At 40.3% G+C, this 16,608-nt stretch overlaps 1 protein-coding gene across 2 annotated transcripts in view; it reads right to left on the reverse strand.

The window, feature by feature from the left end:
• The window catches only part of CHST11 (carbohydrate sulfotransferase 11), a 240,785-nt gene that overhangs the window by 139,287 nt on the left and 84,890 nt on the right, over positions 1-16,608 (reverse strand). The gene's annotated exons all lie outside the window — the stretch shown is intronic.

Below are 16,608 nucleotides of genomic sequence, written 5' to 3' on the forward strand. Positions count from 1 at the left end.
CTTTGTTAATCCAGTGCAGGTCTGCACTAGCTTCTATTTTGCTTTGAAATAGAGGTGGCACAGATAGACCTGAAACAGCTTTATCTGCTCTGATCTATGTGGGGCATGCCACTTCTGACAGTTTCCATTATAATGGCGCAGGAAGCTTAGGTAATTCTATCAAAATGTTTTTTGTAACACGTTTATTATGCATTACTATAACGTACATAAAATGCAGAGGCGTGCACCTGGTAGATTATACATTATTTTTCCCTGTATAGGTTTCATGAGGAAAACATTTTTTGCTGTAGTTTTACATTTTTAATACACAGCAAATTGCATTAAGTTAAAAAAAAAAAAAAAAGACTCAAGGTTATGGGCCCTTCAAATCCACCTTAACCTTACTGTTTTTTTTTTCCCCTTTAGAATGGGGGAGGTAAAACATCTATTTTATGAATGCTTTTCTTATATACCTTAACTTTCACACTGAATGGTTGTTCTTAGCCAGCCAAATGGCACAGTGAAGGAGGGAGTATAAGGTATCCAGAAGCTTGTACATAATTTTCCTCATGTGTGAGCTTCTGCTCATACTACATATCCCAAGCACTTTGGATGGATGAGTTGAAAGGGCTAATGCACATGGAGGCACATCAACTCAGCTTGGATGGAGCAGTGTGTGCTGTCTATCATTACAGTCCATGGTGGAAGATCAGCGTGCTGCAGAGGGCAACAATGCTGCAGTTATTTCACTGCTGTTTGAGAATGTTCTCACCCTATAGAATGAAGTGGGACATGAAGGGCCTACTGAAGCCCATAGTATTAGAAAAGCTTGCTTCAAAGGGTGACATTGTGATTTCACTGCTTGTAAAAATGTTATCACCCTATTAAAAGAAGTGTTTTACTAAAGCCCATGGTAGGAGATGATCATGCTGAAAAGGGTGAAAATGCTGCAGTAGTTTTACTGCAGAGTAAGAACATTGACATCCTATGAAAATAAGTTGGGCATAAAAGGTTCTACTGCCAGGATCACCAGGTACAAAGCCTATGTTACAGTGGGCTATGAAAAGAAGTTGGACATGAAGGGTTCTACTGTCAGCATCACCAGATACAAAGCCTATGTTACAGTGGGCCAGGGCCGTTTTTAAGGCAGGGCAAAAGGGGCAGCTGCCCTGGGCCCTGTCATTGTTGTGGGGCCCAAAGCAGCTGCTTCATACTTGCCAACTATCCAGGTTTAATATCCCTTGTCCCTTGAGATTTTAGTCCTGTGCTGTGTCCCAGATGACTCACTTGGAGACCCTGTGTTTACATGTAAATTACCGGCATTCATATGTAAATAGAGGCGGCCGGTGGCATTAATATGTATATCATGCCCCCCTGAGGTCATAGCCACAGTAATCTCTAGCAACCAATCAACAAGCAGAATTAATGTACTGTAACCTCTAGCAACTAACCAGTGAGCTGTAATGTGTTCTGTAACCTCTAGCAACCAGTCAGTGAGCAGTAATGATACACTGAAACCTCTGGCAACCAATCGCAATAGCTGCTTGATCTGATTCAGTAAACTGATTTCGAGTCTAGCTGCTATTTATTGTATGTCTCAGAGCAGGTGGAGAGCGAAACTGCATGGGGAGGGGGCCCCCAAGAAAAGTTTTGCCCAGGGTCCAATCAATATTAAAGACTGCCCTGCAGTGGGCTATGAAAATAAGTTTGACATGAAGGGTTCTACTGGCAGGATCAGCAGTTACAAAGCCTATGTTACAGTGGCCTATGAAAAGAAGTTGGACACGAAGGATTCTACTAGCAGGATCACCAGATACAAAGCCTATGTTACAGTGGGCTATGAAAAGAAGTTCGACATGAAGGGTTCTACTGACAGAATCACCAGATGCAAAGCCTACAGTATGTCACAGTGGGCTATGAAAAGAAGTTGGACATGAAGGGTTCTAATAGCAGGATCAGCAGGTACAAAGCTTTAGTAAATAATAGAAAAAGGAGTCCTGCGCAAATCGTGCCACTCATATAATGTAATCAAAAAACTCAAAATAGTAAATCGTGAAATAATCAACATATGAAAAAGAAGAAAAAAATGTCCATAAAAAAGCACACAAACGGATGAAGATAAAATATGGAAAAAGGGACCAATGATGCAAAGTCCACTAGTCCGGGCTCTCAGAACTCTCACCTTAAGATGGGATAAACAAGCAGATCAAAAATAACCCCAGGAATCTCTCATTTAATTCACTGTATTAAGCCACTAAGGAAATGCAGATGAGGGATGTAATAATAAACTTCCGCCACTAGAGGGCCAATCCCAGCATATAGGCTTTGCACTGTAGATCCTCCAATCTATTCCGTAGTGTATGGCTCAAAAACAAGAGGGAGAGGGGAAGGAGAGAGAGAGAGAGGACTCCAATGGTGTAGTATTTGAGATAAGCAGATCGATTTATTAAAATAATATCCAAGACTCTCACATTTAAAACAAAGTATATATCACAGTAAGGAAGATGGTTGTCTGGCGTCTTCCGCCAGTCTTACTCTACTTCCGGTTCGTCCTACGGCCACTCCCTACGCGTTACGTCATACCACGTGACTTCTTCATGGGGATAATGATAGGCCGTTTAAGTATTGATTTTCTTGATTTAAATATCTCCCACTAATCCCTTTGGAGGGTACGATTTTTTTTTACTCCAGGAAATGGCACACAACTTTTGGTCCTGGGGAGTGTCTGTTCCTTCTACATGGACGGTGTATATAAAGACACGGAGCGGGGAGGACACTGCTAGGACTGGGGGTGGGGGTTGGGTGGCTTTTATCACCGAGTGGCGCGAGGGCTTATTTTCTTTACAAAGCTTTAGTACAATGGGCCTTTACAAAACAAACACGGTTGTCATGGACTGGGTAATTAACACAAAGTATATGCTTTTAACATACCTTTTTGACCAGAAGCATCTGTTTTTATTAACAATATGAATTTTAATAAATTGGTTTTGTAAATAAAGTCAATATCTGCAATGTAAAATAACCCTATAATATATTTATTTTCCTATAGGCAACCCCCAATATAAAAATATATGACCATTTTCCAGTGGGTTTTTCAAAGCAAGAAGACAGTCCTGATTACATAACCATTTGCACAGGTGCTCTATACAAGAAAACAGGTGGCCCCATTTGCATGGCCACTATCACTGATCTGTGCTTAGTGCCCTCTTTCTACAGTACCTCCTGGCCAAAGTCAATTCATCATTGTATGTATAGTTGCCCACTTTGCCTCTTTTCTCTGTCACATCCACGGCATTAACTGAGTTGTTGTTTCTGTATAGCTATTAGCCACACATATTTTCCCCATCATTTTAAAAAGGTTATATTACATTGTTACAATACTCCCAGCAGGTTGGGAGCAGTATTGGTTTATATAACGTAATAGCTATAAATGTATACTAGGTAGACATCGCCCCAGCTCTTGACAAAGTCTTCAACTAATGAAACACATTAATCAGTGGATTTTATGTAATATACTGGTCTCTGTGACAGATTTTTATTTATTATTAGTTTGCTGATGTAGTATATAGACAAACGTAATACAACTTAGTTCGTGGATGCGAGGAGCACTGGCGTGGGAAGTTAAAGTGGGATGGTTTTGTGTTTATTAAAAGTCAGCAGCTACAAAAACTGTAGCTGCTGACAATAAACACACCTACCTGTCCCAGGATTCAGCGATGTGCTCACCAGAGCCATCCCATCCTGGCATCTCAACTGTGGGCACCCAGCAGTGACAGCTTGCAGTTTCACTGCCATTTGCCCAATGCGCATGCGAGAATCGCACTGTGACTCCTGAATGGTCCAGCAGTCTTCTGGGACCTGTGACGTGCCCCAGAAGACTGCAGGGAGGGAGGGGAGGAGGGGAACTTCCACTCCGTGTTGGAGCAGGTACCTGTCAAAACTAGGTACCTCCCAGAAAAAATTGCATGCCAAAAGTAGCGGGGGAGGAGGGGAGGAGTACTTAAAGTGGAACTTATCCTTTTGGGTGTAGCTCCGCACTAACAGGCACACTAGGAGAAAATCATCTGTTGGGTCTGAAATCCACATTGGAATGATTGCTTTCTTTAAACTGTTTAATGTGTATTTTTAGGCAAACCTTGTTATTTCTTTTTCTAGTATTGGATGGTTGGATGGAATGGGGAAGGGTTAGACCACCATCTATCGCATTTTTTGGCATTTTCTCTCTCCCTCCATTTCCTTATTGGTACCGATGACCTTTGCCACCGAAAAAGAAAGTTGTCCCCAGAACAAAAGGAAATCTTCCAGTGGGGACATTAAGTCCTTCCAGGGATCACAGTCTGAAGCCTAGTACACATGGGTGGCATGTTAACTGTTCAAAAGACTCATTATGCCTCATAGATTGTGTGTTGGGGTGTTTGCTTTCCAAAATGGGGTAATTTTGTGGGAAATTTCATTGTCCTGGTTCTCCAGGGCCTTCAAAAGTGTAATAGGTGGTTGAGAAATGAGATGTGTCATTAATGCTTGTAGAACGCCTGAAGGTGCTACTTCAATGTTGGGCCTTTGTATGTGGCCAGGCTTTGTAAAAGTCTCACACATGTGGTATTGCCATGCTCAGGAAGAATAACAGAATGTATTTTGGGGTGTAATTTGTTGTATGCATATGCTGTGTGTGAAAAATAACCTGGTAATTTGACAATTTTGTAAAAAAAAAAAAAATCTTAATTTTGCAAAGAATTGTGGGACAAAATACAACTTAAAAAAGCTCACCATGCTACTTACTTAATACCTTGGAATGTCTACTTTCTAAGACCCCTTTCACACTGAGGGTGTTTTGCAGGTGCTATAGCGATAAAAATAGCACTTGCAATTCGCCTTCAAACAGCTGCTCCATTGTCTCCAGCGTGAAAGCCCAGGGGCTTTACCAAAGCTATGTAGCAGTATAAATTTTGGCCAAAATTTATGAAGAAAAATTACAAATTTGCAAAATGTGATGACAGAAACAAAGAAAAAAGCATTTTTTTTCCACAAAATTTATGGTCTTTTTTTATTCATAGCACAAAAAATTAAAAACCCACTAGTGATTAAATACCACCAAAAAAAAAACTATTTGTGTGAAAAAAAAGGAGACAAATTTCATATGGGTACATTGTTGCATTACTGAGTAATTGTCATTCAAAGTGTGAGAGCGCTGAAAGCTGAAAATTGGTCTGGGCAGGAAGGGGTTATAAGTGCACTGTATTGAGGTGGTTAAAATATAGATTCAGTATGGATCATCATTACTCTTAGAGGCACACGTAGCACATTTAAATGTATTTTTTTGTTTACTGAACGGAGTAGTTATATTGTAACTAGTGTAGGTATATGTTATATCATTGTAGCATTATAAAATATGTTGCTGTCCGCATGTCCTACCTTCTGTTAAAGAACTGAAGTGAAGTTCATTATTTGACTGGCCTGTTGCATCGTCATCCTGACAAAGCTAGATGACATCTTCCAGGACACCCTGGTCACCACCCACAACATTAAGCCATAAGCAAACCACAAAGAATGAAATCCTCTGGTGTGGGAAGATGGCATGCTATAATTTCAGTAAATACAAGGGACTGCACACCATTCAAGTAAAAAGAAAAAAGAAATAGTCAAACCCAATAATTTACTGGACTCTTTCAGGATTATGGCTCTGTTACATTAAACGGGAAATACATGACTGAGTGTCAGGGGCTTTCAGTAAGTTGCTTTTGTAGGTGGGCCATTTCCACAGTTCTGCTGTCATGGAGGATGACTTGGGAAACTATATAACGGTCTAGAGTAGAGACTAATCCTTTTTCATGCTTTGGATAATCATAATTAAATTAGTAATAATTACACTGAAATAGCAGAAGGTTTCATGACAAGGACAATACTTAAACAGGCAGCAGAAATATTCTGTTGAGAGTTTATGGAAATGTATTGCTGTCATTTTCTTGCTGGTAGCCTGATGCACAGCAATAAGATGTAGAAGGAAGATTTCTAGGGGAAAAAAAAGTTCATTTTCTTGCTGCAGAAATGATACTGCTCTCAGTAAACAGTTATTACCGAGATGAAACTGATTATCCAGTGCAGATAGAACTCTGATGGTTAGCTGGTTTTCTGTTAAGGCCTGGTAGAGATGTTACTTTAATTTCCGCAAAGTCACTATAGATTAAAGAACATCTGTCAGTAATATCACCTTTTCATTTTCTTATTAAATGAAATGTTGCAATGTTTCTTAGCGCAAACCTCAAATTTAAATAAATTAGCACTACTACCAGTGCTGCTTGTTGGCGATAACTTATTAAAGGGTCTGAGAGGCCATGTGTTTTGTAAGGAGATTAATGTTATCATACAGTAAGTTCAAAACTACGGTGCAATGTACGCTAGTAGAAATTTTTTTTAAATGTTTCGTATTAAGAACATATGTTCAATTTTCTAATGATTAGTGGGGTCGAATCGACATTTGCTTTTGAGTGAGAAGAAAATTAGAAGGTGCAGAATGGGAAAATTCTCAAATTAACAAAAGTCAATTTTTTCTAAAATAAAATGTTAAAAGCAAATTACATTTTGGAGAAATTTTAAATGACGTCAAGTCATCAAGTCATCAAATGATCTGAGAACTTAAAATGGAACTTCACTTTCTCATCAACATTTTTAATTTTTATGCTACTAGCATTAGTAAACAGAAAACAATATCATATTTACTTATTTCTTTTTACATTTTTTCAGTTACTTCCTGGTTTCCAGGCCTAGACAAAGGATGTCTTACATGCCAGGAGTCTCCCGGAAAGGAGGAGGGGCTTTCTCAGCTAAGCGCACCTTTCTACGTGAATGCCTGAGCTAAGAGTAGATGGATTCCAGGAAGCAAATGCTATGTGAATCATCTGCCCTTACTTAAGGTGGCCACAGACAGAAATGCAGGGGGGGGGGGGGGGGGTTAAAATGATTTCTTAGCAAAATAAAGCTTGGAGACATGGATGGTAAGGGGAATTTGCTTAGAATTTTAAAATGATTTAAATAGAATTTTTGGTTTGTGTTGTAGCAGTTCTACTTTAAAGCATACATTGAAACCAGAGGTACGTGTAAGTCTTTAGGCTGCTTTCAAACTGAGGCGCTTTATAGGCGCTATAGCACTAAAAATAGTGCATGCAAAGCACCTGTAAAGTGCCTCTCCTCTCACTCCAGTGTGAAAGCACGAGGGCTGGATCGGTGCACTGGCAGGACGCTAAAAAAAGTCCTGTAAGCAGCATCTTCGAGGAGCGTGAATACACAGCTCCTACAGCGCCTCTGCCCACTGAAATCAATGGGCATCGCTGCCGAAGCGGCCACTTTTAACCCTTTTTCGGCCATTAGCGGGGGTTAAAAGTGCCCCGCTAGTGGCCGAAAAGCTCAGCAAAAATGACGGTAAAGCTGCAATGGCGCTTTGCGGACGCCTTTAACTCTTTTTCATCTGTTAGTGGGGGTTAAAAGCGTCCCAATAGCGGATGAAAAGTGCAGCAAAAACAATGATAAGGCTGCAGTGGCGATTTGCGGGTACTTTTAACCATTTTTCAGCTGTTAGCGGGGGCTAAAAGTGCCCCGCTAGCGGCTGAAAAGTGCCACAGAAACTACGTACTTTACCGCCAACACCCGTGTGTTGCCAGTGTGAAAGTGCCCTTATAGTTAAAACAATGCAGACATTTACCCATTTGAACATGCACAGCATGACACACCACACCATGCACCCTTATTTATTATGGTCACTACATTACATAAACAGTAACAACTTTGGAAAAAGTCATGTCTAGCCTTTCATTGTTTTAGGAATGAAACCACTAGTGGATGTTGTAAAATGAAACACATAATTTCCCAGCATTGAACGGAATTACAAAATAAGTGCGTCATGCCAAAATCAACTGTGGAACACCTGTAAAAAGTGAGATCATCTAAACAAAATGACAGGAAATGCAGTGACTTTATGACTTGTGTTGGAAATCATAATTCTGACTGCTGGACTGCTGTAATTCACATACACATACACAATATATGCCATTGCCTCGTTTCTATCCACCGCAATTTGAACCTTTTCTCCAGGTTTATCTGCCTTCGTACATTTCCAAAACCTACTGAAAGGAACACAAATTGCAGGAAGGTGCAATGTTGATACTGTGTGAGCCCCAAGTTTTGGGGAACTTAAAGTGCGCTGGATTGGATTCATACCAAGGCAATGATATTTACTGTTGGCTTCTACCAGTCAGTCAGAGTCCTGTTCATTTACAGTAATACCAAATAACAGGTTCTACTTAAGAGTTTTTAAATCAATTGGATCTTTAGCTTCTTGAGAGAAAGCCAGCATTTCTTATGTGTTGCTGTAAATTCAGTACAAGCTCCATACTGTGTATAACTGTGAATAAACACTCTTTGTTTCAACGGGCAAGGATTTTGGAGCTCATGAAAAGTCTTGAACACAAAAACGTTATCCTGCTTTCTTGTAGTGTTCAAACACGAGCATGTAATTGGATTTCAATTCTCTTTCTCAACTGGGCATGATCCAATGTGGAAAATGAACAAGCAATAGGTAACACAACTGCCAGATACAGAAAAACATAACTGGAGTTGCCAAGTGTAGGAAAGGCAGGCCTTTTACAGAATACAATATGTTTTTTTTTTTGTTTTTTGTTTATAAAAAAGGCAACCAAAAAGCATTCAACTCGATTTCAAGACTCAAATATTTAATGTGTCTGTAAAGGCTTTTTTTTTACATTAAAATAATAATAAAAAAAATTGTTATACTTGCCTGCTCTGTGCAATGGTATTGCACAGAGCAGTCCCTTACTTCCTTTTCTGGAGTCCCCCGCCGAGCTGGGCTGTGTGCGTCCAGTGAGGCTCAGCCACGCCCCCGCTCAAAGGATTTGACTGACAGACAGTTTTTTTATCTTAGCATAGCATAGAATGCCTGCTAATGTAAAAAACACTTAGGCAGCCCATAGATGATACCGTTTTATTCATTTAATCAGTGAATTGAATGAAAAAAACTGACCCAATTCCCCCATCCACACATTCAAGGTTGATGAGGGAGTTCTCCCCGCTGACTAACAGACTTCCCACCATCAGAATACACTGATTAGCGCTTGGTATAGCCTGCAGCACTGATCAAGTGGGGAAAATCTGACAGGTTGGTTGTACAGAAGTCAATCGGTAGTCAATCCATGCTGAAGCAGACAAATTTCGATCCATGTATAGGAAGCTTTACATTTTAGAACCACTTTAAAGGACAAATCTGAAAAAGGGTAAGTTGCGTCTCTGTTTGTTTCCTGTGCTTTGTTATTACACATTTGTTACTATACCCCTCTCTGACTTTGTCTCTTAAACCAGCCATACATAAATCGAAATTCGTCCCATTAAGCAGGGACTGGCCGAATTGCAATAGGTGATTGCGTATGGGCTAGCTGGTTGTACACAAGTCAATCTATCGACTTGTGTCAATAGCCCTTGATATTTTTATTGCTTGCAATTTTTTGCTTACGGTTATTGGTTATCATATACCCTTTTCTTTCTTTTTGTGTGTGGATTTTGGTTGCCCCTTTTTAGATGTACTGTGAGTGCCCCTCGGTCTGAATTTGTGCTTTTTGTTTGTTTCTAATGTTATATGGACATCCTGATATATGTCTATCATTATTGCATATTCATTTCTCTATGTCCCTTTATATTCTATTTCATGGTTATATCCCTTTTTAATTATTGGATATCACTGGTGCCAAATCTGTGCTAAATATATATAACCTGTAGCACACTATGAGACCTGGAAGGGATTTTTTTTTAATTTTCTTTATTCTTAGAACACAGAGGATGTATCCAATACAAACTTGGATGAATAATGCAGCCCTAATAACTATGTTGCAGGTTACTCACCTTGTTTTTCAGCAATGGAATACAATATAAAGTGACATAGGAGTAAGAGAAGTAATAAAAAAAATATGCTACATAGTAAGTCTATATGTGGGTTCTCCAGATAATAAATTGACAGTGCAAGATTGTAGAGTATCCATATAGTAAATGTAAGAAGTATGAGGTACCGTATATACTCGAGTATAAGCCGAGATTTTCAGCCTCTTTTTTGAGGCTGAAAGTGCCCCCCTCGGCTTATACTCGAGTCATCGCTGTCTGCCCGCTCGATCAGCGTGTCGAGCAGACAGACAGCGGCCATTCTATTCAAAAGCCGCGCCTCCGGCTCCGCCTTCGCCTGTGATAGGCGGAACACTGAATTTCCCAGCAGCCTGTGTTCCGCCTATCACGGACGTCGTATCATCCTCGTACTACGGACGAGGATGATACGACGTCTGTGATAGGCGGAACACAGGCTGCTGGGAAATTCAGTGTTCCGCCTATCACAGGCGAAGGCGGCGGCGCAGCTTTTGAACTTTACAATGGCCGCCGACGAAGAGGGCACGGGACGGCACGGGACGGGACGGGACGGGGGCAAGGCAAGGCAAGGCACGACACGGGACGGATGCAAGGAGGCAAGGCAAGGCACGGCACGGGACGGAGGCAAGGAGGCAAGGCACGGGACGGAGGCTCGGGACAAAGGTAGGCTGGACACACACACACACACACACACACACACACACACACACACACACACGGATGGAGACACACACAGGGATGGATGGATGGATGGATGGAGACACACACACACAGGGATGGATGGATGGATGGATGGATGGAGACACACACACACAGGGATGGATGGATGGATGGATGGAGACACACACACACAGGGATGGATGGATGGATGGACACACACACACACAGGGATGGATGGACGGACACACAGGGATGGACGGACACACAGGGATGGACGGACACACAGGGATGGACGGACACACAGGGATGGACGGACACACACACAGGGATGGACAGGCATGTCTCACCCTCGGCTTATACACGAGTCAATAAGTTTGCCAGTTTTTTTGGGGGTAAATTGGGGGCCTCGGCTTATATTCGGGTCGGCCTATACTCGAGTATATACGGTAAGTAAAACTTTCAAAATTCAAATGGATTAAAAATGCAATGCAAATTCCAAACAAATATGAAACATGAACCGACAACGATAAAAGACAAAACAGATTTGACTTTTTCTAAAAGTTACTCTAGCATAACGTAGAGGAGTTAAGGCTACATAAGACCACCCAGATAAGGGTGACCACAGATTACTCAAATGCCCCAGAATCCCAATAAAAACAAACAGCCACTGCCAAGGAGATGCTGATTATCTAGTACAGTTATCCACAAGGAACAATAATTCAAATTAAAACTGATAGTTCTGGCAATGGAGAAGAAAGCACATACCTCAACTGGCTCAAGGTAACAGTAGTACCTTGCATGAGTGTAAAGCCTAGTACACATGGGCCTCAATGTCAGGCAACATTGTTCAGTTCAATAAAAAACGTTTGTCATTCAGCCCGTGTGAATGGGAGCCAGCCCGACAGAAGCCAGCCATCGAGCATGCTGGAAAACAAGTACCTGACCAGCTCCCAATCAACGATTTCTGCCAATGGCAGAGCATTGATCGGAGTGTTCTGGTGGGGAGGGAGGGCATTCCCCTATCAGAACACAATAGAACAGCAGGGGAGATCACTGTACTAACATTGGATCATTAGTACAGCGTCTCCAACTGGGTTGAATGAAAAAAAAGAACTAGTGGTGTGTACTAAGCTTAAAGAGTCACTAAACCTAAAAATGTTTTTTATCTTAATGCATTGTTTGTATTATGGTAAAAAAAAAAAAAAAAACTTTTCAATTTCCCTGTGCCCCCTTTCCTCTGTGTGAAGAGTAAGAGAGGGGAAAGTGATCAGCGCTATGCACAGCTGCATCTTTTCTTCCCTTACTTCCACTTCACACAGCATTCGAGTAGCAGCAGGAGCCATTGGCTTTTCTCTGCTGTCAACCGAATGCAGTGAGTAGGAAGTGGGGGCAGGTCTAAGCCCCGCAGTGTAAGTCTATGGAGCCTGGCTCCATAGACACACAGGTCAGGAACGCGCAGACAATGTTTTTGGAAAAAAAAAGAGGAGGAGCCAGGATCGCCACCAGGGATCCAATAAGAGGAGGATCTGGGCCACTCTGTGCAATACCACTGCACAAAGCAGGTAAGTATAACGTTTGTTATTTAAAAAAAAAAAAAAAAATCTGAATTTAGTAACACTTTAAGTTGGCACCCTGAATTATATTGATTACTAAACATATGTTATCCGCAATTTTCCTATTCAGGATAAGACCTGATTGATTTGGAGAGATCAGCATACAAAGAATAGATGTAAGTCTGTCTGCCAGTAATCTACTCAAAATTTTAAGATTATTCTTAAATAATATGTACTGTATGTTTTCAATTTACACACATATTTTATATTATTACAATAAGAACACTTGTGGGCACTCACTGATTCATACATTTGTTACAAGCTTATGTGCACAGAGGTCAAGGTATAATAAGCAATCTGCAGTCTTCCCTGGTTAATGGTCTCTATAGACTATTTATATATATTTTTTTTTATCTTTTACAAGCTAAGTGAGAAATAAGCAAATTTACTGCAGACTGGCTGCCTCCTAGTGTATCTTAATAGTCAATCCAGTTGTTGCTCAGTGTAAATGCTATGGCTGTGATTTTACAAGATATTTACACACTATAAATTTGTTATTCTTGCCATTTCTTTACAATGTGTTACAATTCAAACCAGCCCTGACAACAACTGCAGAAAGACTAGCTTCAGCAGTGTTATACATATAATGCTGATTTACATCTATCGTTTATTTTAATGTATTCCTGTCCTGCTAACTGGATCCCAAAAAAGGTCACTATTGTTTGATTTTGTACTGGTCTGTAAAAACCCATTCATAACAGAAAAATAGCAGGCTTCCACCAACCAAGTGTATTCTTACGATGTGCTTCTGCAATTTTGTGTACAGATTGTAAGTTCACATGGGCAGAACCCACTCTCTAAAGGCAGCCAAAAATGGATGAAAATTCAGATGGTTCAGCAGGAACCAGCCAGAATTTCCATTCATGTATGGGCAGGCTGGTTGTACAGACATTGACTTAACTATCGACTTCTGTACAACCAGCTTCTTGTATTTTTCTGAACGACCAGTAACGTCAGCTAGAGTTGGCAGTACTGATCAGTGTATGGTAGGGGGAGTCTACAATAACTCAGTGGGAGGAGCCCCCCCATCCACAATCTGTTAACCTTTTTTTTTTCATTCAACCCGCTGGTTGGAGAAAAAACAGGTGCAGCACTGAGAGCAGTGGGATCATAATACAGGTCTGTAATGAAATCCACTGATGGCTGCTCCGGCTCAGATGTCCTCTCAAACATCAATCTCTAAACGATCCTTAAGATAACTTTATTGTTTACAGTGAGTAAAATACACAAAGGCTTACGTGTTTTGGCAAGAAGCCTTGGTCACAGCACAACCTGCTGGCTGAATGAAAAAAAAAAGAAAAGATTAACTGCTTCTGGACCGCCCCACATACCTTTACAGCTGCAGGGCGGCCTCTCTGCATGAAATTGACATACCTGTACGTGTTTTTGCTCTTCCTGGTCTGGGGCACCAGTGACCAGCTCCTGCTGTAAATGGACAGAGCAGGAGTCAATCAGCTGACCTGCCGATCATTCTCAAGGCAGACAGAACGGTGGTCTGCCTATGTAAACAAGGCAGATTGCCGTTCTGTGACAGGAGAAGACAGAGATTGTCTGTTTCTGCTAAGCAGGAATACGGATCTCTATATTCTTACAGTACAGGCACCCCCGCCCTACACATATAGAAAGCACACATTTAACCCTTTGATTGCTACTGATGTTAACCCCTTCCCTGCCAGTGTCATTAGTATAGTTACAGTGCATATTATTTAGTACTGATCACTGTATTAGGATCACTGGTCCCCAAAAAAGCATCAAAAGTGTCACTTAGTGTCCGATTTGTCTGTCAAAATGTTGCAGCCCCGCTAGAAGTCTCCGATTGCTGTCATTACTAGTAAAAAATAAAAAACGAAAAAAATTCCATAAAAATATCCCATAGTTTGTAGATGCTATAACTTTTTCGCAAACCAATCAATATACGCTTTTTGGGATTTTTTGATCAAAAAAATGTAGCAGAATTACATATTGGTCCAAATTAAAGAAGAAATTTGATTTTTTACACTTTATTGGATATGTTTTATAGCAGAAAGTAAAAAATATTTTTTTTTATTTTCAAAATTGTCAGTCTTTTTTTGTTTATAGCGCAAAAAAATTAAAACCGCAGAGATGATCAAATACCACCAAAAGAAAGCTCTATTTGCGAGGAAAAAACGGACATAAATTTATTTGGGTACAGCATTGCACGACCGTGCAATTGTCAGTTAAAATAACGCAGTGCAGTATCGCAAAAAATGGCCTGGTCATGAAGGGGGGATAAACCTTCTGAGGCTAAAGTGGTTAATGCATGGCATGCCTAATTCTTACTATACTTATATACTATACTTCATTGAACTGTAAATACTAATCTTTGGAACATTTTAGTTATCAATCAACCTGTATCTTCATTATATCTATTACTGTGTACAAAACCATGGGTTACGGTGGTGCAAGGATAGTATTAAACTATTCACTGTAGTCCTGGGGGGGGGGGGGGGGGGGTTAGGGTGAGGTCAATGTGCACTTTGCAGTGGCTCCATAGGGATCCTGCTAGGAATGTAGCCACTGCAAAAAAGAAGTCAGAATTATGGAAAAAAGAGAGAGAGATCAATCCAAGAGAAGAGCTACAATAATAATGAACTTTCCATAATGTAAATAAGTGTGATAATAGATTTTTCGATTTGGGTTTCATAACACTTTAAATTCAATGTGGTTCTGTGAATCAATGATAGTGTAGATGGGCAACAACCAACTTAATGGCCAATGTCAAAAGTGCCTATCCAAAGAAAATAATTACGAATCAGTATTAGTTGTGACAACCTCCCCATCCAGTCTTGCTACTAATAATGCTCAGCTGCTTGGAACCCTTTCACACTTTACAGCGGTAATCTTATAGCTAGAGAAAACAAGAACATCAAAAGGATAAGTATTAGAGTGACATATTCCAGCAATGAGAGTGATGCAAAGGAAGTCGGCAACGACACTGTATCAGTCATGTGACCTGTGTTATTTTAATCTAATGGCCATACTACAAAGCAACACATGCTACTAAAGAACCAAATAAACCCCATGCATCATTTAATGAAGTGTACAAATCTTGGCCTCAAAAAAAAAAATCTTTAAAGACATTTCTTTGCATTTTTAATGGATTTGAGAGCTCAATCACTCCAAACATTCACAATTTTGGATTTATTAAACTGAAATCCATAAAAAAAATATTGCTAATGAAAGCTTCACTTACACACTGCCAACACTTTCGATAATCTACTGTTTTTGGGTAAGGAGAGTTGGGATCGGGGAGTGCGCATTTTTTTGTTGGCCCATATGAATTTTATGAATAAGGAGTGAAATTGGTTAAAGTATTGGGACGGTATCTTGATTGGTAAGGTTTGAAAGAGATAGAGATATTTAGGCAGGATATACATCTTTATTAGATTACATCTGCCAAACCACGAGTGCAATCCCTGATTCCAAGTCTCCAAGAAGATACGTGTTCTGGTTAGCAGGGGGGGAAAGTTGAGTTCGAAGACTCAAGATAAATTAGAAGGGATATGCGTACCCAGGTACCTCAGGGCCTTATCTGTCCACTTAAACCTGAAGTTAGATTGTAAGATTCAAAGCATTTCATTAGATACCCCCACCCCTATAGCTTCCAATTTACTGAAATTGATTCTTAGGTTATACAACCAGCCATAGTTTTCAAATTTGCGTATTAGGTTGGGGAGTGATATTGCCGGGTTGGTGAGGGAGAAGAGTAAGTCATCTGCATATGCAGAAATTTTATGTTGCTCATCTACTATTATTATTCCAGAGATGTCTGGGTTCGAGCGAATCATACAAAGAAAGGGTTCTAGGGATAGAGAAAACAGCAACGGAGCCCTGTCTCATCCCGTTCGTTATTGGAAAAGGATCCAACAGATCTCCGTTGGCCTTTACTTGGGCCGTCGGGTGTGAGTAGATCTTAAATATCCACTGCAGCATTCGTTCTCCTAAACCTATGTGACGTAAAACCACAAACATAAAGCTCCAGTTTACCCCGATCAAATGCCTTTTCGGCGTCCGTACTTATAAAAACATTCGGGGTGCGCTTTTCCTGAGTGTAGTGGATAAGATTTAATACTATAATTGTATTATCTCAAGCTTCTCTAGATGGAATGAAGCCCACTTGATCGAGATGAATCAGCTGTTTTAAGTGTTGGCAATAATCTACTTTTACCTAATGTTTTTACTGAAGGTTTTCTTGTCCACATAGTCTTCCCAATGCCATAAAATGTTACAATAAACTTTTTTGAATCGTCAGAAGTTTTAATGTAAAAACATTCTATCCTGTAATATTGGATAGGTTCATACTTATGTGTATTGAATTCTATGGGAACTGTACTGTCTGCCTGTAGCATGAGGCTGTATATTCTGCAATATTTACATTTTTGGTAAAATTATTCAACGAATCCCAGCGCTGCAAGCTAAG

The sequence above is a fragment of the Lithobates pipiens genome, unplaced genomic scaffold (assembly GCF_037356315.1).
Source record: "Lithobates pipiens isolate NorthernLeopardFrog02 unplaced genomic scaffold, aLitPip1_a1.2 Scaffold_8, whole genome shotgun sequence".
Classification (NCBI taxonomy): Eukaryota; Metazoa; Chordata; class Amphibia; order Anura; family Ranidae; genus Lithobates; species Lithobates pipiens.